Genomic DNA, 23,472 nt, shown 5'->3' on the forward strand with positions numbered 1-23,472 from the left:
TCCTATTGTACCATTTGACTGAAAAATTGTTTTTGCTAATATCATCAGTCATCTCCAGTTGACATAACTAGTCAATATTTTCTCATTTGTACCTTGTGCTCTGCTCAGAACTCTATCATTATCAATTTTTTGAACATTGACTATTTTGGTTTCATGAACCATATTCTGTACTTTTACCTCCCACTTCTTTATTTCCTTTACTAAATTCTCTGATGATGTTATTTCCTTTACTAAATTCTCTGATGATGTTACTTCTCTCCATTTTTTAAAAATCAATTTTATTTTTAAAACAACTACATAGTTTCCATATACCTCCTGTGCTCCCACTCAAAAAGCCTTCCCCACCATAGTTTGTTACAAGGGTATGCTTGTTACAATCGGCAATCTACACTAACACCTCCTTGTCCCCTAAAGTGCATAGTTTCCATTAAGGATCAATCTTGGTGTTAGGTATTGTATGAGTTTTGACAAATGTGTAATGACATGTATCCACCATTGTAGTATAATACTGAATAATTTCACTGCCCTAAAAATCCTCTGTAGGTTTCCTATTTTCCCTCTCTCCCAACCACTAATCTTTTTACTTTCCTCATAATTTTGCTTTTTTTCAGAATATTATGTAGTTGGAATCGAACAGTATGGAGCCCTTTCAGACTGGTGTCTTTTGCTTAGTAATATGCATCTAAGCTTCCTCCATGTCTTTTCATGGCTTCCTAACGTTTTTTTTAGTGCTTAATAATATTCTATTATCTAGAATTCAATTCATTTGTTTTCTTCATAACATCCTGATTGCTTCCAAGTTTGGGCAGTTATGAATAAAGATGCTATAAATATGTTTAGTTAGGGTTTTACGTGGATATGTTTTCAATTCACTGGATTAAATACCAGAGAATATGACTGCTGGACCACATGGTGAAAGTGTTGTCCACCCTTTTTAAAGGCGAATGGTTGGGCTGGGGATGTGGCTCAAGCAGTAGCGCGCTCACCTGGCATGCGTGCGGCCCGGGTTCGATCCTCAGCACCACATACCAACAAAGATGTTGTGTCCGCCGAGAACTAAAAAAAATAAATAAATATTAAAAATTCTCTCTCTCTCTCTCTCTCTCTCTCTCTCTCTCTCTCTCTCTCTCTCTCTTCTCCCCCCCCCACTCTCTTAAAAAAAAAAAAAAGGCGAATGGTTCATAGGAGGCCAATCATTAGTGTTCTGCTTTGTAAACTCTTAACTTAAGGTCAAAAAAGTTAAATGACTTACCCAAGGATTACACAGTAATAAGTGATAGAGCAGGTCTAAACTTTGGGATTTCTCCCTACTGGTCCAAGACTTTTTACTATCTTATGTGGCTTCCTCATTACATAACAGAAAAAGTTTAGATTTCTTACCCAGGGGTCTCAGTCTAAAATTATAACACAGCTCAAAAAAGACTGCAGTAACATCTTGCCTAGAACTGGGTGGGGAAAAGGTACAGCTAGAAAAGTATAATATTTTAAGGTCTTCAAGAGTGATGAGGATATTAAAGTTTCTAATAAACCCAAGAATTTTATTATATTTAAAACACGTTAAGTCAATAGTGAAATAGCAACTTATAGGAGGGAAGAAAATACTTACAAATCACATATCCCATAAGGGTTTAATATCCAGAGTTGGGCTGGGTTGTGGCTCAGTGGTAGGGCACTTGCCTAGCATGTGTGAGGCACTGGGTTCGATTTTCAGCACCACATGGAAAAATAAATAAAGTTATTATGTCCAACTACAACTAAAAATATTTTTAAAAAATACCCAAAGTAATGGGCTGGGGTTGTGGCTCAGCGGTAGAGCGCTTGCCTAGCACATGCGAGGCCCTGCACCACATAAAAATAAATAAGTAAAATAAAGGTATATGTCCAACTACAACTAAAAAGTAAATATTTTTTAAAAATCCAAAGTAAATAAAGAGCTCCTTCAACTCAACAACAATAAAACTTGATTAAAAAATGGGCAAAGGACTTCTCCAAAGAAGTTGCACAAATGGGCAATAAGCACAAGATGCACAGCATCACTTATCATTAGGGAAATGAAAATCAAAAAACTACAATTAGGAACCACCTCACACCCATTAGGACTGGCTACTATTAAAAAATAATAATAATAACAAGTGTTGACAAGGGAATGGAAAAATAGGAACCCTCTTGTGTTGTTGGTGGGGTAATGTAAAATGGTACAGCCACTATGGAAAACAGTATGGCAGTTGCTGAAAAAACTTAATAAGCAATTCCACTTTGGGGTATATATACCTAAAAGAATTGATAACAGAAACCAAACAGGTATTTGTACACCCATGCTCATAGCATTATTTGCAGTAGCCAAAAGGTGTAAGCATTTTAAGTGCCCATCAAAGGTTGAATGGATAAACAAAATTTGGCATACACACATATGGAGGAGGAACGGGAAAGGAGAGGAACAATGGAATGAAATTGACCAAACTATGCTATGTACATGTGAATACACCACAGTGAAATTGACCTTTATGTTTATATATAAAGAACTAATTTTTAAAATTATAAATAAATAGAAGGAAGACCGGTAGAGTAGAAGAAGGGAAACAGGAAGAGGGAGAAGGAGAGGAAAAGAGGAAGTACTGGGGACTGAAGTGGAGCAAATTTTATTCCATGATGTATAATTATGTGAAAATGAGCCCCAGTTATTATGTGTAACTATAATGTACTAATAAAACATTCAGAAGTAAAATCGTATGCTGTCCTGATGAAGATTTACTACTGATATACTACTCTTTAAAATGCCTTTTTTTTAATTGATTTTTTTATATGACAGTGGAATACATTACAATTCATATTACCCTTATAGAGCACATTTTTTCATATCTCTGGTTGTATATAAAATATATTCACACCAATTCGTGTATTCATACATGTACTTTGGATAATGATTTGCAAACATAAGTCAAAATGTTATTCAAGTCAAAATGTCTGACTTGCTGTCATGTCATTTTCCCTTTTCTGGTTGAATCCTATCACTCCTATTTCAAAACTTAGCTCACATACCACTTTTTCTAAATAGTCTTCTGTAATTTCTCAGCCAGAATTAACAGTTCCATTCTTTCTTGTAACTTAGACTTAACCAGTAAGGGGAAAGAGCATATGACTCAGCAAGTCCCATAGGTCTATATGCAAGAGAAATGAAAATAAAATGTCCATATAGAAACTTGCACATGGATTTTATATGGCACTATTCATAAGAGTCGAAAACTATCTAAATGACCCCAGGATCTGTCAGCTGAATAAAATGTGGTGTATCCATAAAAGGGAATATTATTTGCAAATAAAAAGAATTGAAGTACTGATACATGCTGCACTTGTAAGTGAAACTTGAAAACATCATGTTAAGAATCCAGTCACAAAAATACCACATATTGTATGATTCCATTTATATGAAATATCTGGAAAAAGCAAAATATTAGAAACAAATGGTAGATAAATTGTTGTCACTTGAGTCTGAGGGGTGGGAGGGAGGTACAGAATGACTACTAATGAGTGCAAGCGTTCTTTTAGAGGTAATAGAAATGTTCTAAAATTGATTATGGTGATTTCACATACTGAATATACTAAAAAACGTTGAACATTTTTTAAATAGGTAAATTGAATATTATGCAAATTATATCAAAAAAGTCGTTTTCTAAAACAAGTGTTTTCTGACAAATTCCCATCAGGCACAATCTAATTCCTTGGAAAAGTACATTCTTTTATTTAACAAATACCTATTGAGTATCTACTAGACACTGCTTCAGGCATTAAACTACTTGTTATTTTTTGCTCTTTTTATATTATGAAATTATTTTTCTTTGTGTTTATTCTCCTATCTGTACAATCTATAAATATTTTATTATTCTGATATATCTTGATCTCCGTAATCTATATAGTGGCTATTATTCTTATTAAGTTTAATTTTTTAGGATCAGATTATATATCTAAATTCTATTAGGAATTTTTAATTTTTGTGGCAGTTTATACTCAAGAGCAAATGTTATCATGTCATGTTAGCCGGTGAGTTTTATGTTTATTATTGCTACCAATATATCCATTATGGATTGAATAAAAGAATTTCTTTTTTTCTTAGGTAATTCTGAGCATTGTCCTCCAGCTCTGTCTTAGGGTTTAGGGAACAAAGTTCTTCAGGGTTGACATGTCCCACTTTTGACAGACTTCCTAAATCATGGACAGAACCATGAAGGAATGCATTGTTGAAAATGTAGTGTCCAGCAAGAGAGCAGAGAATGTTTTGGGTTATAGTGAGGGACAAGACTGGAAAGTGTATTGAGGGTTAGATTTTGTGTGAATGCCAACATAAAAATTGGGCTTACTTCTGTAGGCAATATGATCTTTTAAATTTTTTTTAGATGTAGATGGACAAAATACCTCAATTTAATTTATTTATTTATCTGTTGTGCTGAGGATCAAAACCCAGTGCCTTCCCATGCTAGGCAAGCACTCTACTATTGAGCCATAATCCCAGCCCAGCAATATGACCTTGAACTCACTTTTTTACGATTCTAAAATTATAACAAGATCAGTATAGAAAATTTGGAAAATGCATAAAATTACCAAGAAGGAAAAATGTTACCCATCAGCAGTTATCACTGTTAACATTTTGGAGTGTAGCTTTCTAAAAGTTTCCTCCGATTCATTTCTTTACATAGTTGAAACTAAATTTCTTTTTTTTTTTAGTGTTTTATTTTTATTTTTTTTTAATTTTTTTTTTATTGGTTGTTCACAACATTACAAAGCTCTTGACATATCATATTTCATACATTAGATTGAAGTGGGTTATGAACTCCCAATTTCATACATTTATTTTAACTTGTTTTGTCTAAAACTGGCATTATAAAATAAGCATTTTCCATGTTGTTAAGAACTTTAGCATATGTTATTTTAATAGTGACATACATAATATTCTTTCAGGATTGGAGTGTAAATTAAGGATTGTTCATTTTGGATATTCCTGTTGTTTCCAATTTACTGCCTTTATCTTTTATACATATTTCTCTTGGATCTCTGAATGTAAGGTGCAAGCAAGGTGTATGAAGGTATGTAGGTGGTTGAGGGATAGCAAATAGAACAATACCCAAGGGCCAGAGGATGGAATTTTTGTAGAAAAAGACCAGTTTCAGGAAAATGAGGGGCATGATACACCAATAAAAATATGGAAAATAAAATGGCTCTGACTGTGTGGATACATGGGGTGGTGTTAGAGCTGCTCTCTTTATTTGACAAGATATTAGCGAGCTCTGAGGCAGACCTTTCATTGAGTCCTAGGAGCAAAAACCGGGTTTCCAGGATTAAGCAAGCGAGTAAGCAGGCAGTGAAGTTCAGAAGCATGGAATGTAACTGTACTTTTGGGAGGTTTGTTGATGAAGAGAAGGAGAAAAATAGAATTAGGTAAAAGGGGGGAAACAAGAACAAGTAGCAATTTTATTTATGTATTTATTTTTAAAGATAGAGACTGGAATATTGTTAGGGCCAAGGTATAGCATAAGAGAAAATAGGGGGTTGGGATTGTGGCTCAGCGATAGCGCACTTGCCTGGAATGTGTGAGGCACTGGGTTTGAGTCTCAGTACTCATATAAATAAGTAAATAAAGGACTATTAACAACTAAAAGAGAGAGAGAGAAAGAGAAAATAGGGATACGAGTATTAAAAACAAACTGAAGATTGGAAGTCCATCTGCTGTTTTACATTTTTTTCTTTTTTGTCTTAACCCTAGTAATTAGTTTCAGAAGAAAATTTTAGACTCCTCCTAATCATTTGCTATTTCCATGCATTGTGGCTTAGACTATTTTGGCCTGATGAAATGAGGAACTGCACATAATGTTGATTTTAGACTTTGCATGTTTGTTTTTGTTTCATATGAGTCATCAGTAGCATAGCATTAGAATAAGCTCATTTAGTAACATCCTCTCTCTAGTTCAAATTTTATGTATTTCCTTGCCCACAGACTGCAACCATATTTCAATAGCAGTTTCTGGGAATTCTTTAGTGCTGATATCTAAACAAATTATTAACATTTTATCTTCTATTGTTAATCTTTTTTGACCTGTTCAGGTTCCCAGTAAGTTTTATATTTTTAAAATATCACCTCTATGTCTCATTTGTGCATTTTGGTCATTCCTTATTGTTAATAAATGACTTATAGCAAGGTCACATGACTATCTTGCTTGGACTGTTCTGTGAACATTGCAATTTTCATGTCCAAGATATGAACAGCTTCAGATATATTAGCCCCAGCAAAGTCATTACAAAAGATTGTTCATAGAGCTTGCAAAATCTTCTTTAGAACAAAAATTTGGTTCTAAAATTTTGCTTTAAGCTAATAAAGAAACTTTTATAAACAACTATAAATGAGTAACTATAAATGACACAATTTCTACTAATGGAAAAATAATCATCAAGCTAGTAATACAGATAATATGTATTTGCAATTAAATAAGTTGAGAATTGTAAATTCATTATACTAATAAAGTATCAGGCTTCCTTCAGCAACCAGGAACTCAGTAATAACTGCAATATTAGCACTTAGCATTTCCTCATTTGAGAAAACTAATAGTATCAGCTGGTAACAAGTCAAAATGAATTTGCAAATTGTTTTTGCTAGTCTAACTTATGTAAAATCTAGCTGCCACATAACTCTCTGCTTTATTGCCTTCAAAGAAACATCTGTTTAGCATTCAAAATAATTAAGAAGAATATTTTTTTGTTTTAAATATTTTTTTGCAGTTTCTCTAACTCACCTACTTTGTTTGCTCTGAGGTTTCCTAGATATGAGAAGTGGTGTCAGACAGGTCAAGTGATGCAATGTGATGCATAAATATGAAGCTTATTTGTACTAATTGTGATCATTATCAGCAGGAGATTTCACAGTAAAACTGTGCCACTATTACACCAGAAACAATGCAGTCCTAGAAGAAAATGTAGGGGCAACACTCCAGCATACAGGTATAGACAATCTCTTTCTCAATAGGACCCCTAAAACTCAGGAAATAATGCTTAGAGTTAATAAATGGGATGGCACCAAATTAAAAGGCTTCTGCACAACAAAGGCAACAATTTGAATGGAAAGAGAGAACCTAGAGAATGGGAGAAAATCTTTGCTAGCTACTGTTTTGAGAGAGGATTAATATCTAGAATATATAAAGAACTAAAAAAAATCAAATAACCTAATTAATAAATATAAACATACTAATGTGTTAAACAGACACATCTTAAAAGAAGAAATACAAATGGCCAACAAATGTATGAAAAAGATGTTCAACATTATTAGCAATTAGGGAAATGCAAATCTCACAACAGTCAAAATGGCAGTCATCAAGAATACAAATAATAATAAATGCTGGAGAGGATATGGAGAGAAAGGGACACTTTTACACTGTTGGTGGGATTGTACATTAGTACAACCACTATGGAAATCAGTATGGAGGTTCCTTAAATGGAACCACCTTATGACCCAGCTATACCACTCCTCGGTATTTATCCTAAAGAATTAAAGTCATCATACTATAAGGATACATGTATACCCATGTTTATAACAACACAATTCACAATAATCTATGGAACTAGCCTTGGTGTCCATCAACAGATGAATGCATTAAAAAAATGTGGTGTACATACACAATGAAACTTTATTGAGCCATAAATAAAAATAAAATTATGTCATTTGCAAGAAAATGGATGGAGCTAGAAACTATTATGTTAAGCAAAATAAGCCAAACTCAGAAGATCAAGGGTTGTTATGTTTTTCTCTGATATGTAGAGGCTAGAGAGAAAAAGGAAAACAAAAGTTGGGGTGGATCTCCTAAAAATCAGTGGAAGATCAAAAGAGGAAAGGGACCAGGGAGTGGGAGAAGTGGAGTGAGGGAAAAGTGCTAAGGAGTGATATTGGCCAAATTATATTCTTATAATGTGTGCATGTATGAACATGTAACAAAAAATCCCATCAATGTGTATAACTATGATACACCAATAAAAGTATTGCAAATAAAATTCAAGACACAAAAAAGAAAAAAAAAACTGTGCCACTAAAGAAATACCCCAGCCTGAATGCTCAGTACAGGCCTTTTATATATGGCCTCCTTGGAATCTCATCCTTTGGCAGATGTGTAGATAGAGCCCTTCCAGGCTCCTCCCCAGACCTTCCTTCAAAGTAGAGCTAGCTAGTAGTGTTGCTGTTTCTTTGATGGTAATTTACTTCAGCTGCAGGAGTTTGTATCCTTGTGATATCATTATCATAAGGATACCCCAGACAGCCAGAATGGACCTTCACACTAAAGTTTTGCAGCACTCTTTGTGCTTTTTTTTGGTCACACCCCAACTGTGTCATTAGCTCTTTCACTCTTAATCTCAATAATGTCAACATTTTGCATTCTTCTCCTTATCTGTCTCTCCAAGAATGTCTTGGTGGCCTATACAGGCTTTTCTGACTTCACTAGTTAATATTCCTGTTACAGAAAACCCCCATACATTTTACTCCTCTAGAATTATGTATTTCTCTTTTGATAAGAACTTTTGTGGTAATACCAGCAGAATGCTTTCGTAACACATATCAAAATTTCATTAAACTCTTATCCCTTGCTCTTGTATCTTTTCTTTACAATGCAACTACTACAGACCTACATGTAGAAGACTTCAGGAGTTTACCAGAACAAGAGAAATATTTTAAGCAGGGACATAAGAAAAGCTTTGGAGTGAAGTCTTAAATCATAACATTTTGTGGTTTATGTAAAGCTTTATGTGTATCTATAAAAAAGTTTTATTTTTGATTAATAAACTAATTACATATGTTTATGGGGTACTATGTGATATTTCAGATAAATTAGCATATGCATCACCTGAGTATTTGTCATTTCTTTGTGATGAGAGCTTTAAAATTCTGTCTTAGCTATTTTGAGATACACATTGTTAATTATAGCCCTCCTCCTATTTAACTTAACCTCGTGCCTGTTTACCAAAGTCTCCCCTTTTCCCCATCTACCCTCCCGGCTGCCTCCTGCCTCCCTGCCACACAAATGAGACTTGGTAAACACCATTATACTTTCTACTTCGATGAGTTTGACTCTTAGATTCCACATGTAAGTGACAACATAGGTTTTTTTCTCCCACTACTTGGCTTATTTCACTTAACATAATCTCCTCACTTAATCTACTGTCATCTATGTTGTTATAAATGACAGAATTTCCTGTTTTCATAGGTTGAATAGTATTTCATTGTGGATATATACCACCATATCACCTTTTAAAGAATCCCTTCATGTGTTGAGGGACACTTAGGTTATTTTTATATCTTGGCTATTGCAAGTAATGCTTCAGTGAACACGGTGGTATATACACTAAGAGCCACAAGTTTCTTGAGGAAACTGACCATAAAATCAGAAAATATGTGATTATAGAAACTGTTCACAGCTATTATTTTCATCTGTGTTTTTAGAATATTCACAAAGGGCAAAAAGTCTTTTTGTTCAAATGTACAGTACTTTTTAAATAACAGGTAACCTCAGTTTTTCTTAATTTTTAAGATGTAGCTTTTTTAAATTTTTTCATGTTATTGTACATTTCTTTGTCTTATTCAGAAAGGTGATAGTTTTATGCATCTCTGAGAAACATTTTTACCTTCTTCTGAAAGGCATAGTTTGGACTAGGTATAGACTCCACAGTTTCCATCCACTTCTGAGTTCTATATTCCCTTGTTGCTTTCTCCATTTTTTTTATAATTGCAGGACTGGGATTGAACCTCACATTTCATTGCACTTCATTCACAAAGCTACATTCCCAACCCTTTTAACAAGTGTGATGAGATGTGTCTGTCATACAGTACCATGCAGAATGTATCCACCATCCAGTACTACTATGTAGTGCCAGGTAGAATAGTTCCATTGCCCTAAAAATCCACTATGTACCATCTTGTCTTCCTTCCTCTACTCCAACCCCAGATCCTTTCACTTTCTTTTTAGTTTTACTTTTTCAGAAGGTCACAGTTCATAAACTGATTTTAATTTCCTATGTCCTCGCAGGATTTTTAATCTTATTGAAATTGGGGTGTTTGGTTTTCTAGACCGTGGTGTGTGTTCTCAAAATTTCATTATGAGGTCTTTCCTTGAATTAATCTAGGAATTTTTTGTTTCATTTTTTATTGTTGTCTTCTGCATCTGTATTGTTCTTTCTAGAAAGTGTGGAATTGATGAATTTGTATAGCTGTAGCCAAATAAATTTATTTCCTTCAATGAGTTTGACTTTTAGACTCTATGCTACAAGTGAGGTCAAGCAGTATTTGTCTGTGTCTGGGTTATTTCACTTGGCACAATATCCTCCAGGTTTATCTACATTGTTGCAAATGGCAAAATTTCTCCTCCTCAACCTTTTTTTTTTTTTAAGGCCGAATAGTACCCATTGTGTGTGTGTGTGTGTGTGTGTGTGTGTATTTATTTATTTATTTCACATCATATTTTCTTTCTTCATTTATCCCTTAAGGCAGTTTCCCTATTTGGGCTATTGCAAATAATGCTCATTTCCTTTGGATGAATACCCAGGGATAGGATTGCTGGATAATATTATGGTTCTATTTTTAATTTGTTTAATGGTAATGGAAATTGAACCCAGGGGTACTTTACCACTGAGCTTAATCCCACCCCACCCCACATACCAGGGATTGAACTCAGGGGTATTTGACCACTGAGCCACATCCCCAGCCCTATTTTGTATTTTATTTAGAGACAGGGTCTCACTGAGTTGCTTAGTGCCTCTCTGTTGCTGAGGTTAGCATTGAACTTGTGATCCTCCTGCCTTAGCCTCTCAAACCACTGGGATTACAGGCATGTGCCACCGCACCCGGCCCAACCCTTTTTATTTTTTATTTTGAGACAGGGTCTCATTAAGTTGCTGAGGTTGGCCTCAGACTTGTAATTATCATGCCTCAAAGCCTCAAGACTGGGATTATAGGTGTGAGCCACCAAACCCAGCTCCCAGCCCTTTTGAGACAGGTTTCACTAAATTGCTCAAGTTAACGTCACTTGTGATCTTCCTGCCTAAGCCTCCCAACTAGTTAGAATTATAATTGTTCACCACTGTGCCCAGCTCTTTTTTTCATTTTTTTGAGGAGCCTCCACACTGTTTTGTTTATTGGCCATACCAGTTTACATCCCCAGCAATACTGTATAAGTGTTGTCTTTTCACCACATCCTGGCCCGAACTTATTCTCTTTTATCTATTAAAACTTATTCTCTTTTATCTATTGCTTTAATTGTTGTGGAGTATTATCTCATTGTAGTTTTTCTTTACATTTCACTGATGAATACTGTTAAGTATCTCTTCATATTCCAGTTGGTCATCTGTGTGTCTTCTTTTGAAAAATGTTTATTCATATTTTTAGCCCATTTTTTGAGTTTTTGCTTGTTTTGGTTGTCTGTTGTTGTTTTTCTGCTGTGAGTTGTGTGAATTCCTTATATATTTTGAATATTAATCCCTATCATACAGTAACGCCTTCTCCCACTTCATAAAAGGCATGCTATTTTAAAAATTTATATTTCTCATTAGGATTTGTGTGATCCAATAGAAGTATTTTCTTATATGAAGCTACAAAGATTATTGTAACATTGTAAGAAAGTAATTATCACACAAACATTTGAGGACCTGCTACATGCCAAGTAGTGCTATGCTGTTTCTATGGAAGTTTTCATTAGAACAATTCTGGGCAGTGAAAATTCAATGATAAATTTGTCTATATCAGATCTCTTTCTTTTCTTTTTATTCCTCATAATGAAAGAGGATACCTTCTCCAGTCCAGCACCCATTCTCCTAACTGTCCTCTGAATCCCTTCCCTCTGACTTTCTCAGGACTGGATCTCCTCCATTATTCATCTTCCGCTTTTTTCCATGCTGGTTCTTTCCTATTCCTACTATAGCACACTTAAGTCTCTTGGATGTTAAAATGAATTCCTTCCTTTATGTCATATCCCATCTGGCTGCCTCCCTGAATTCTCTCTTTTTTACTAAAAGACTTCAGATGAGTTGTCTGTGTTCCCTGTCTCCATTTCCCAAGGTCATCTGGCTTCCACCTTTTCACTGAAACTACACTCACCAGTGTTATCAGTGACTTCCTTGTTGCTAAATCCAGTGTGCCCTCTTTAGTTCTACCTTACCTGACCTCTCTGCCACACTTGATAATGTTGAGCAATTCTTACTTAAAAATCTTTTCCCTTGGTTTTGGTGATAACCTAATCTTTGCTTCTTCCTCTGTTGACATTTTAGTCACCTCTGACTGCCCACCTTCTCCAATACCCAAAGTATTGGTGTTCCTTGGAGTTCTAGGCTTTCTCTTCCATTCCTTCTGTGCCCACTGTTCCCAAACAGCCTCGTCCATTCCCATTCTTCAGTGACCATTTACATGATTAGGGCCTTCACATTTGTATTTTCAGTCCTGACCTCTCCTTTGAGTTCTAGCACTATATGTCTCTCTGCCTACTAAACATTTCCAAATGAGCCACTCCAAAATCAGATTTTTTTTCCTCTCTCTAATCCCACTAGCAAAATGCATCAGTGAATAAATAAGTAAAGCAAAATATTCTTGTGTTCAGTTTTTCCAAATGAATGATACTACCTTCTACCCACTTAAGCCAAATAGACACCTCTGGGGATGTCAGATTAATTTAACCTTAATGTTGCAATTAAAAGCCACAATTTTACTTGTTTTTGCCTCCCCAAAGGTTTCTTCTCTCTCTCTCTCTCTCTCTCTCTCTCTCTCTCTCTCTCTCTCTCAGCTACATCTCTTTTAACACAGAGATCTTCATTAATGTTGAGGAAGAAAATTCTCTTCTTACAAATTTGTTCATTGTTTGACTTAGGGGGACAAATTTAAATGGACTTAGAACTACTACACATATCCTTGATAATAGCAGCTTCTAAGCATTTATTTTTGAGATACACTATAAGCCAGACACTGTTATGAATACTGTGTCATTTCATTTCATTTCTCCAGATACCTTCTCTGTTTCTTAGAAGAGAAAAATTGAAATATGGGGAGGTTAGAGAACGTGTCCAGTGTGAGTGACAAGGGGCAGATAGCAGAGGCAGCATCTGAACCTGGCTCTGGGTATGACCTCTTAACCTTGTCACAATGCTACCTGGCAAACGTCTGCATTCCTCATAGCAGTTTTATTATTATTATTATTATTATTATTATTATTATTATTATTATTATTTAGTTGTAGTTGGACATAATACCTTTATTTTTATGTGGTGCTGAGGATCGAACCCAGGGCCTTGCATGTGCTAGGAGAGCACTCTACTGCTAAGCCACAACCCCAGCCCCCAGTGGTGTTTTTTTTTTTTTTAATCACTCTTTTAAAAAGTTTAGAGTACTTTGAATTACTAAGACATGATATAATTTTAAATGTGTGCCAAGAGTATACTTTTGCATATTGTTCTGAGAATAATAATGTAGTTTGCTCGTAGAATAAGTAGTCACAAAAGTTGGGTTCATAATTTTTATTCTATTTTAAATTACTTTTATTTTTAACAACTTTCTAGATTTTCTTTTGACTGTTTTGAAGCATAAACAATGGCCCTAGCAACTTTATCTTCTGAATTCTTTGCTTATTTTACATCACATACAGCAGCACTATCATTTTATCTTAGAAGTAACTGGCTTTCTGAGCTGCCTACGCCAGAAGTTTCTGGGAAGTCATTTGAAGCAGTGTTTCTGCATCTGCTATGGACAGCAAAGATGTTGTGGTTCCTGAGCCAGGAAAGTGGGGCATTTCCCTCAGGTTTTCATCCTGCCTTGATTGTATTTTCTTGAAGTACTGTAAGTCAAGGTGTCTGTGTAGTTAGTGGAAGAAGATTCAGCACTTATCCCAACTCTAGATGAAGAGGGAAAAATTCTGATAGTCAAGTTTGAGTAGAATCCTGATAGTGAAGAGAGATCAAGTATTACCTGGAACTGTCTCCCTGACCCAAAGGTTGTTGATAGCAATTTGAGCAGTGTGGATATCAGAATTCACCTGGGCCCCATGAGACAGTGACCCAGCTCTGAGAACTTTGCTATGTGTGGCTCAGGCCAGAGATGCACACAAAGGGAAACATCTTGAGGCTAGTAATGCTGGAGCAGTTTTTGCAATACTACCCAAGGAAGCACAGAATTGGGTTCAAGAGCATCATCCAGAGTACAGAGGAGGCAAGGACTGTGCTGAGTAATTTGAGAGTGAACTGGTTGACCCTAGAGAACTGATTCTATCCATTGATAGGAAGTGCTAGTAGGAGGTAGTATCTCAAAGAGAAGCTCAAGGAATATTGAGTTCTGAGCTTGATGCTGTGGAGAACCAGCTCATATAGGCATCCTGGACACTCTGTTCCCTGAGGCACTGTGATAAATGACCCTAGGCCTGAAAAGGGAGCACTGGCTCCTCCAAAGGAGGAAACTCCTTTGGCAACACAATCTCATAAAGTTCCTGGCACTCTCGATACAGGTGTTTCTCCAATTTTCAAATATGGAGAAAACTATTTCCCAAATGGCAGGTTTGAAAAAAAGAGAGATCCCTCTAGAAAGAAACAGGATATATGTGGAGAATGTGGAAAACCTTCAGCAGGGCTCAGTTTTTGTTCTTCACCAAACAACCCACAGTGGAGAGAAACCTTCTGGATGTGCTGATTGTGGGAAGGCATTCAGCAGAAGTTCCACCCTTGCGAAACACCAGAGAAGAACATTATAAACATCTTGAATGTGGGAAAGCCTTTCTCCAGAATTCTGGGCTTATTAATCATCAGAGAATCCATACTGGGGAGAAATCTTATAAATGTGTTCAATTGGGAAGTCCTATAGTCAGTCAATGCTCAAACTTTTTTAGGCCTCAGAGTACACAATGCAGAAGACATTGCCAAAAGAAGAAGTTTTTTTTTTTCCAGAAATGAAGACAAAAGTAAAAACAAAAGTGATATAGATTACCTTTTCCCTATATACTATCAGAAGATCCACTGGAAAATATTTTTTAAAAAGTCTTCACTCACCATTATAATTTTATCTTCAAAGAAGTGCCTAAAAACTGAAATTTTAAACTTAGTTTAGGTATTAATGCCTACATTTTCTACATAATATTTCTATTCTATTTTTTTCCAAATAATGAACTACCTGCTTCTTTGTCCCTTCCTTAAAATTGTCCTTTTTTAGAAAATCACCTTATTTCTGTGTTGATCATTGAAATGTTCTTTGTAAAGATACATTCCCTTCTTTAAAAGGCAACACTGGAATCATAAAGTCTGAAAACCATCTTAAGTCATTTTGAAAACTATCTTTTAAAAATTATCTGATTCCTTTTCCCTAATTTGAATATACATTTGAGGAAATAGAAAAAAAAGGACTAGTAAGAGCTTCAGAGTAGAATGAGCCTTAAGATCTCAGGTAAGGCGCCTGCTTTGCAGCACATATACTAAAATTAGAGCAATGCAGAGAAGATGAGCACAGCCCCTGTGTAAGGACAACACACAGATTCGTGAAGTGATCCTTTTTTCCTTTCCCCCTGAAATAAAGATTCTGCTCTCACTGGAGGAAAAAATATCTCAGATAAGAAGTAATGATGATTTTTTTTAAAAAAGTGAATAGGACATCTAGATTAGAGAAGATATATGCATACTTTGATCTAAGCCTTGAGATATATCAGTTTATCTAAGTGCAGTCCATCCTCCTATAGGAAAACTCAAAAGCCACTCACTCGATCTAATTTGGGGACATCTTATTAATGAAAATGAAAGTTTCCCCATATATCATTTAAAAATAGTCTAAACAGTAAAAGTTGTAAAAGTATGGAAGTAGAAATTATAATTCTAAGCTGGGCATCGTGGTACATACCTGTATGTACTCCCAGCGGCTAGGGAGGCTAAGGCAGGAGGATCACAAGTTCAAAGCCAGCCTCAGCAAAAGCGAGGCACTAAGCAACTCAGTGAGATCCTGTCTCTAAATAAAATACAAAATAGAGCCGGGGATGTGGCTCAGTGGTCAAGTGCCTGAGTTTACTTCCCAGTACCACCACCCTACAAAAAAAAAAAAAGAAAGAAAGAAAAAGAAATTATAATACTAAGTACAAATTTTTGGTGAATGATGAATGTAAGTATAAGATAATACTCTGCTCTCTCTCTCTTTTTCTCTTAAAAAAAAAAAATGGGCTGGGGTTGTGGCTCAAGTGGTAGCATGCTTGTCTGGCATGCGTGCGGCCCGGGTTCAATCCTCAGCACCACATACAAACAAAGATGTTGTGTCTGCCAAGAACTGAAAAATAAATATTAAAAAATTCAAAAAAAAAAAAAGATAATACTCTGTCTTGGGCTGGAATTGTGGGTCAGTGGTAGAGCGCTTGCCTGACATGTGTGAGGCACCGGGTTCAATCCTCAACACCATATAAAAATAATAAATAAAATAAAGGTATTGTATCCATCTACAACAACACAAAAAAAGATAATACTCTGTCTTGGCTTTTAGGAAAAAAGACTCAAAAGATCAAATTTGTCTTTATTTTGCCTTCATTTTAAAAATATTTTTTCCTAGTAGATGGACATAATGCCTTTTATTTTATTTTATTTTTTTAATGTCCTGCTGAGGATCAAACCCTGTACCTCACATGTGCCAGGCAAGCACTCTGCCAATTGAGCCACAACCCCAGCCCTATTTTGCCTTTATTTTTGTTAAGGACAAAATTCCCTGGCAAGTGAGCAGCACTTTAAATTTTCAATCCTAACACATTAAAAAAATGTATTGAAGTAATATATTGTAGTAATAGAGTTATTTATTCCTTGATTGAGAATCCTAAGTACTGTGGTTCTACTTTTCAGTTAAAAACTCTGGAAGTCAAAATACTGAATATGAGAAAAGACTTTTTTTTATAATGGGCATTATCGTATGGAAAATGATCCATGCAAGTACAAATGTTTTCTTGTTCCAGACATTTGGGTTATATCTGGTGCTTGGATCAAATTTTAAAATGGAAGATGAGATTTGCATGAGCTTGTTTAAAAGCATAGCACTAAATGCCTGGGCCAGCTGGTGAAGAAGTGAGGCAGAGGGGAACCTGTTTATAGATTTTTCTGATCACTATGATAAGAAATGTGCTTTATAGATTAAGATTTATTGAGGTATAAATATATAGTGATGTATTTTAAGTTATTCAAGAAAATATAGGGACTTTCATTTGGGTCTTTTTGTGGCTGAGAGGGGATGAGTCAGTATCCAATAAATATTGAATTTCTCTGCTCTAAGATAACAAAAAAGAAAGAGTTGGCTTTTCACAGTCTCAACACTAATCATACTCTGTAGCTTTGTTTCTTGAAAGTGGTTAAGCAACCATAAAAAACTCATAGGAAATTAATGACTCACATAACGGAAAGCATTTGCTAATGTGACTTTTGTTTCAGTTGCCAACTAGTCTTGTATGTTTCCATGGTAACCCATCAGTATAACAAACTCACAAACTAAATTTGCCACTTTTTTGGTTTATTTAGTTTGGACAGCTCTCTCACAGCTGTGTGTGTGTGTGTGTGTGTGTGTGTGTGTGTGCGCACGCACATTAAATGTTACATAAAAAAATTCTGAGTAATTGCCTTAGACACATAAACAAAATCTTTGTTTCTAGATCTTGTTTGATAATTCAGAGCTATTTGATGTTATAAAACTAAAAAGATTATTTGATTAACATATATATATATATAAAATTTGGTTTTGTATATTTGAAGAAGGCAAATAGTCTAAGTAGGAATTTCAGGTCCCAAGGAACAGGGCACTACCAAATAACCTCCTTTTGTTTGTTTTGTTTTTTATTTGTTCTTTTTAATTATACATGACAGTAGAGTATATTTTGACATATTCATACAAACATGGAGTGCATCTTACTCTAACTAGGATTCTGGTCTTGTGGTCCTACAGGATGTGGCAATCCACTGTGGCGTATTTAAATATGTACATAGGAAAGTTCGGTCAGATTCGTTCCACTGTCTTTCTATTTCCTACCCACCATCCCTTCTCTTCATTCCCCTTTATCTAATCTACTGAACTTCTATTCTTAACCACCCCCCAGCATATCTTTCTGACTTGAATTTCTTTTAAGAAAGGACTTATCAGTAATTTTTTTGTTTGTTTGTTCAAAATATTTTGTTTAATTGTAAATGGACACAATACCTTCATTTTATTTATATATTTATATGTGGTGCTGAGGATCAAACCCAGTGTCTCACATGTACTAGGCAAGCGCTCCACCACTGAGCTACAACCTCGGCCAGTAATTTTTTAAGCTTATACATTTTAAGCTTATACATCAGTAATTTTTTAAGCTTATACATTTTAAAATTCATTTATAATGTTTGTTCATTTGGAATGTGTATAACAGGAGAGTCTGCCAGAAAACAGGCAGGGAAAAAGGAAATGAGGACCCTGTCTGGGGGAGGAGGACTGAATGGAATGTTGGGGAAGCCAACTCAGCCAGCTCTTCCAGCCCTCCCCCCAGTGACCCTGCTCCAGGATAGGGGGAAGGGAGTGCACTGAGGAATTAAGAGAACCGAGGAAGACTAGGTCATAAAGAACACCAGGCTTTCACCTGAGGGCTGAGTTAGGGAAATTTTCTAGAGAGGTAATGCTAAACTAAATGACTGAAAGTGGAAAGAGGGAGTAGATGGCATGCAAGGAAAGAAGACATTATGAACAGAGGCACACCACTGAGAAACAGTACAAAGTAAATAGGAACAACAGGCAGCATGAGGATAGACAGTGTCAAGAGATAAGACTAAAGATAGCCAGGGATTTATGCACAGATTCCCTCTTAAAGAGGTTGGACTTCATCTTATAAAATATGAGGAAGCAGCAAAGGATTTTTAAACAGAGCAATGACATCATTGCATTTGTATTTTAAAAGGAGCTCTTTGGTAGCAGTGAGGAAGGTAGATTTGAGCAGGAGCCATTAAGAGGGCTCTTGCCATATTTCATGGAAGAGATAGAATCTAAATTAGGACAGTGACAATAGACACAGGAAAGGACTTGATTTCTAAATAGTTAGGAAGTAGCATAGATAAGAATTGGTAACGTAGGCAGGAATTTATATCCCACAAATGACTTCACTTGTTCATTGGATCAGCAGATATTTATTGAATGTTTACTGTAGTTGGAAGCCTGTGTCTATAATATTATGTGGACCCTCTATTTTCTTCCTTGATCATTGGTGGGTTTCTTCTTCAATAAAAATTCTTTGTTATGCATGCTGTAAAGTAATTAGGAGGCAGATATACTTTCCACAGATCTAGTTCATTCTAACCCGATCTCTTGGCTTACTGGACTTTCTTATTTACTATAGAACCTGTTCCAGAGTCCTAGTATGTATGTCACTCTGCTACTTTGGAGGCAGTATTCATGTATCTGAAGGGTGTATTAACCCACACAGGAAGTGGACCTGGGCTGATTTGTGGCGGCTTTGAGTGGGTCTATGCAAGTCATGAAAAATATATACAATAGATTTCAAAGCATTTCAACCATATGGTAACCTTAAATGAAGGCAGTGGGACTGTGGGATTCCTGAGGCACCTACCACAATGGGAATAACATTTGAGCTGTGCTGTGGTTTAGATGTGAGGTGTCACCAGAAGCTCACATGTGAGACAATGCAAGAAGGTTTGAAGAAGAAATGATTGGGTTATAGCCTTAACCTAATCAGTGAATTAACCCCTGGTGGGATTAACTGAGTGGTGACTTTAGGCAGGTGGAGTGTGGCTGGAGGAAGTGGTTCATTGGGGGTGTCACTATGGGAGAGTGGAGTCTCTCTCTGCTTTCTGATCGTCATGTGAGCTGCTTCCCTCTACCACACTCTTCCACCATGATATTCTGCCTCATCTGAAGCCCTGAGGAATGGAGCCTGCTATCCATAAACTGAGACCTCTGAAACTGTGAGCCCCCAAATAAACTTTCCCTCCTCTACAATTATGCCGTTCAGGTGTTTTAGTCACAGCAGTGAAAAGGCTGACTAAGCAAACTCTTACAATCTTCATTCAGGAATGAACAGATCTAGACTATATCAGGATTCAGTTCAGCTGCATGTAACAAAACTCAAACATTTTAAATAATGAGATTTATGAAGTTTGGATGGAGACAGTCCAGGGATATGTTTATCAGGAACCCACCTTCCTACTTTCTTGGCACCACCATCTTGCAGCTTTTCCAGGCAGAGGAGGGAAGAAATTGTAAAAGGTAAAAGGATGTGTCTCCACTATCCCTCTTTTACTGTGCCTTTCCAGAAATCACATCCAGTTGCTTCCATTTATTTCTCATTTGTACTCAATTCCATGCCTACCCCTAGCTGCATGGGAGACTTATCAAATGTAGTCTTTTAAGTGGACACATAGCCAGTCTGAATAAAATCAGGATTCTGTTAAAGAAAAAGAGAGACTGGATAGTGGACAACTGACAGTCTACCATATGCTAGGCAGACTATTGACTAGTTTAACTACATAGTCAAACTGGTAACTAGTCTGCTGGAAAGGGCCATGATGGACAGATGTCATGGGCCTAAAGCAATACTTAGAGGCCAGCAGTACCAGGTTGGATCTCCCATTAACAGGAGAACATAGAAAAAAAAAAAAACTTAGTTTTATAAGTTCTCAGTATATGAATAATAGTTAAGATCATCAGAGTAAAAGCCAAAGATAGAAACTTGTTGGACATCAACATTTTAAGGAGACAGGAACAAGAAACTGAGACGAAATAGTCACAGAAATTGTAAAAGAGAAGAATATTTCAAGAATATCTGAGGGCTGGGGATATAGCTTTCCTCTCATGCACAAGACCACAGGTTCAATCCCCAGCGCCAAGAATATATGAAAGGATCAATTATGATAATTTAAAAAGAGCCCGTTGGATTTGGCAATTAGTTCCTCACTGGTAAGCACTTTCAGTGGAGAGGTGGAGGTAGAATCCTGATTAGGGACACTGAAAAGTAGCTGGGAGCTGAGAAGATGCGCAATGTCTACACTGTAGGCATTTCTTCAAGTTCTAGTTCTAATGCTTCTTAGCTAAGTGACCTTGTTTTCTCTGTATTTTAGTTCCTTTGTTTAGCAAATGGAGCCAACAGTACCCTCTTCAGACAGTTTTCAGGATTAAATGTGTTAATATATATGTAACATCCTCACAGCAGTGTCTGGTGTGTGAAAAGTTCTCACTCAGTAAATGCTGTCACCATTGTCATTAGTATCATCTTTATTTTATTTTATTTTATTTTATTTTATTTTTGAGTACTGGGGATTGAACTCAGGAGCACCTGACCACTGAGCCACATCCCCAGCCCTATTTTGAAAAGAGACAAAGTCTCACTGAGTTGCTTAGTGCCTTGCTTTTGCTGAGGCTGGCTTTGAACTTACAATCCTCTTTTCTCAGCCTCCTAAACTGCTGGGATTACAGGCATGTGCCATCACACCTGGCATTAGTATCATCTTTAAGAAGCTTGAACCTAGGGGCAAAGAAAGTGATAATAAGTAGGTAGTGTTTAAGTACACTTGGACATAGGGTTATGGAAGTATATTTTCCCCCTTAATATTTAATGTCATATTCTTTGTTAAAGCTTATTATCTCTCTTCTACACTATAATTTCAATTATTTGCCCATATTTCTAATGCTGTGCTATAGTTTCTTAATCTATTGTTTCTAAGCCTACTAGGCTTAATGTTGGCTTCCTCTTCTCTCTTGCTAGACCAGATAAATATTTCTGTGAATACATCTTTCCTGAGTATTTATTTTTTAAAAAGAGATATCCACATACAGTTCACTTGATTTTTAAAAATCTGCATTTGTGCAAATGATAGCATGTGCTGTTTAGTATCTAGAATACACTATCTTTTAAGGATATTTTAAACTAGATAAAAACCTAAAATATATTTCTGTAATTAGTATGGTTGAGGAATTACTGATATTTCACAAATAAATGAAAAGTGACAGAACTTAAAGCAAGGTTTTAGGGCTTTGCAATATTAATAGCTTTTTTGTATCTAAGTGTTAATTCTTAGAATACTTCATAATATTTTAAGATATTGCTGTGGTTTGTGTCTTAAATTTGGGTCCAAAGGTCTGTGTTTTAAATTTGGGTCCAAAGGTGCAGGGTCTCTGGTCTAATTTCTAGGTCCTTGATCCACTTTGAATTGAGTTTTGTGCATGGTAAGAGATAGGGGTTTAGTTTCATTTTGCTGCATATGGATTTCCACTTCTCCCAGAACCATTTGTTGAAGAGGCTATCTTTTCTCCAATGTATGTTTTTGGTGCCATTGTCTAGAATGAGATAACTGTATTTATGTGGGTTTGTCTCTGTGTCTTCTTTTCTGTACCATTGGTCTACGTGTCTACTTTGGTGCCAATACCATTCTGTTTTTGTTATTACTATAGTTTTGTAGTATAGTTTAAGGTCTGGTATTGTGATGCCTCCTGTTTCACTCTTCTTGCTAAGGATTACTTTGGCTATTCTGGATCTCTTATTTTTCCAAATGAATTTTATGATTGCTTTTTCTATTTCTATAAGGAATGACAATGGGATTTTAATTGGAATCACATTGAATCTGTATAGCGCTTTGGGTAGTATGGTCATTTTGACAATATTAATTTTGCCTATCCAAGAGCATGGGAGATCTTTCCATCTTCTAAGGTCTTCTTCAATTTGTTTCTTTAGTGTTCTGTAGTTTTCATTGTAGAGGTCTTTCACCTTTTTTGTTAAGTTGATTCCCAAGTTTGTTTGTTTGTTTGTTTGTTTTGAGGCTGTTGTGAATGGGGTAGTTTTGCTAATTTCTCTTTCAGAAGATTCATCACTGATATATAGAATGCATTTGATTTATGAATATTGATTTTATATCCTGCTGCTTTGCTGAATTCATTTATTAATTCTAGAAGTTTTCTGGTGGAGTTTTTTGGATCCTCTAAGTATATAATATAATCATGTCATCAGCAAATAATGGTAGTTTGAGTTCTTTTAGGAAAACAATTATTCTTGCTTTCTGAGGTTTAGCACCCTGAACCTGCACAGGATAGTAGAAAGAACAACATGTATAAAAACCAGCAAACTTGAAAGGGTGAATTATTGGAAAAAATAGAGATTTTCATTTGTAGGCAAGGGGACTGTAGAGTTAAATGAGCCTGGTTTGCCAGTTCTGCTTTTGCTGTGTAAATGACCTTGAGTTAACTTCCCTGCTGAGTTTCAATTTCCCTGTCTACAAAGTGAGGGAAACACCAGCTATTTCCTAGGGTTATAGAGAATCAAGTAGTGAGTGGTAAGCTCTCAGTAAATGGTAGCTCCTGTTTCTGAAACAGTACTGTCATACTCTATCTTAGAGTAAATATTTTTATATTTGTAGTATTTGTATATATATTTCCTATCTCTTGCACTAATCATAAACATAAGCCCTGCAGGTTAGGAACTCTGTACTTCTCATCTTTGTATT

General features: G+C 35.8%; 1 protein-coding gene, 1 non-coding gene and 1 pseudogene across 2 annotated transcripts in view; all 3 read left to right on the forward strand.

Moving 5' to 3' along the window:
* Eeig2 (EEIG family member 2) overlaps positions 1-23,472 on the forward strand; it is an 80,188-nt gene that overhangs the window by 14,003 nt on the left and 42,713 nt on the right. The gene's annotated exons all lie outside the window — the stretch shown is intronic.
* On the forward strand, positions 13,050-15,223 carry LOC113192605 (zinc finger protein 24 pseudogene; annotated as a pseudogene).
* Positions 15,436-15,541, forward strand: LOC113192675 (U6 spliceosomal RNA). The gene has a single exon (XR_003302045.1). It is a non-coding gene; the product is annotated as a U6 spliceosomal RNA (small nuclear RNA).

Source organism: Urocitellus parryii, chromosome 11, assembly GCF_045843805.1.
Source record: "Urocitellus parryii isolate mUroPar1 chromosome 11, mUroPar1.hap1, whole genome shotgun sequence".
NCBI lineage: Eukaryota > Metazoa > Chordata > Mammalia > Rodentia > Sciuridae > Urocitellus > Urocitellus parryii.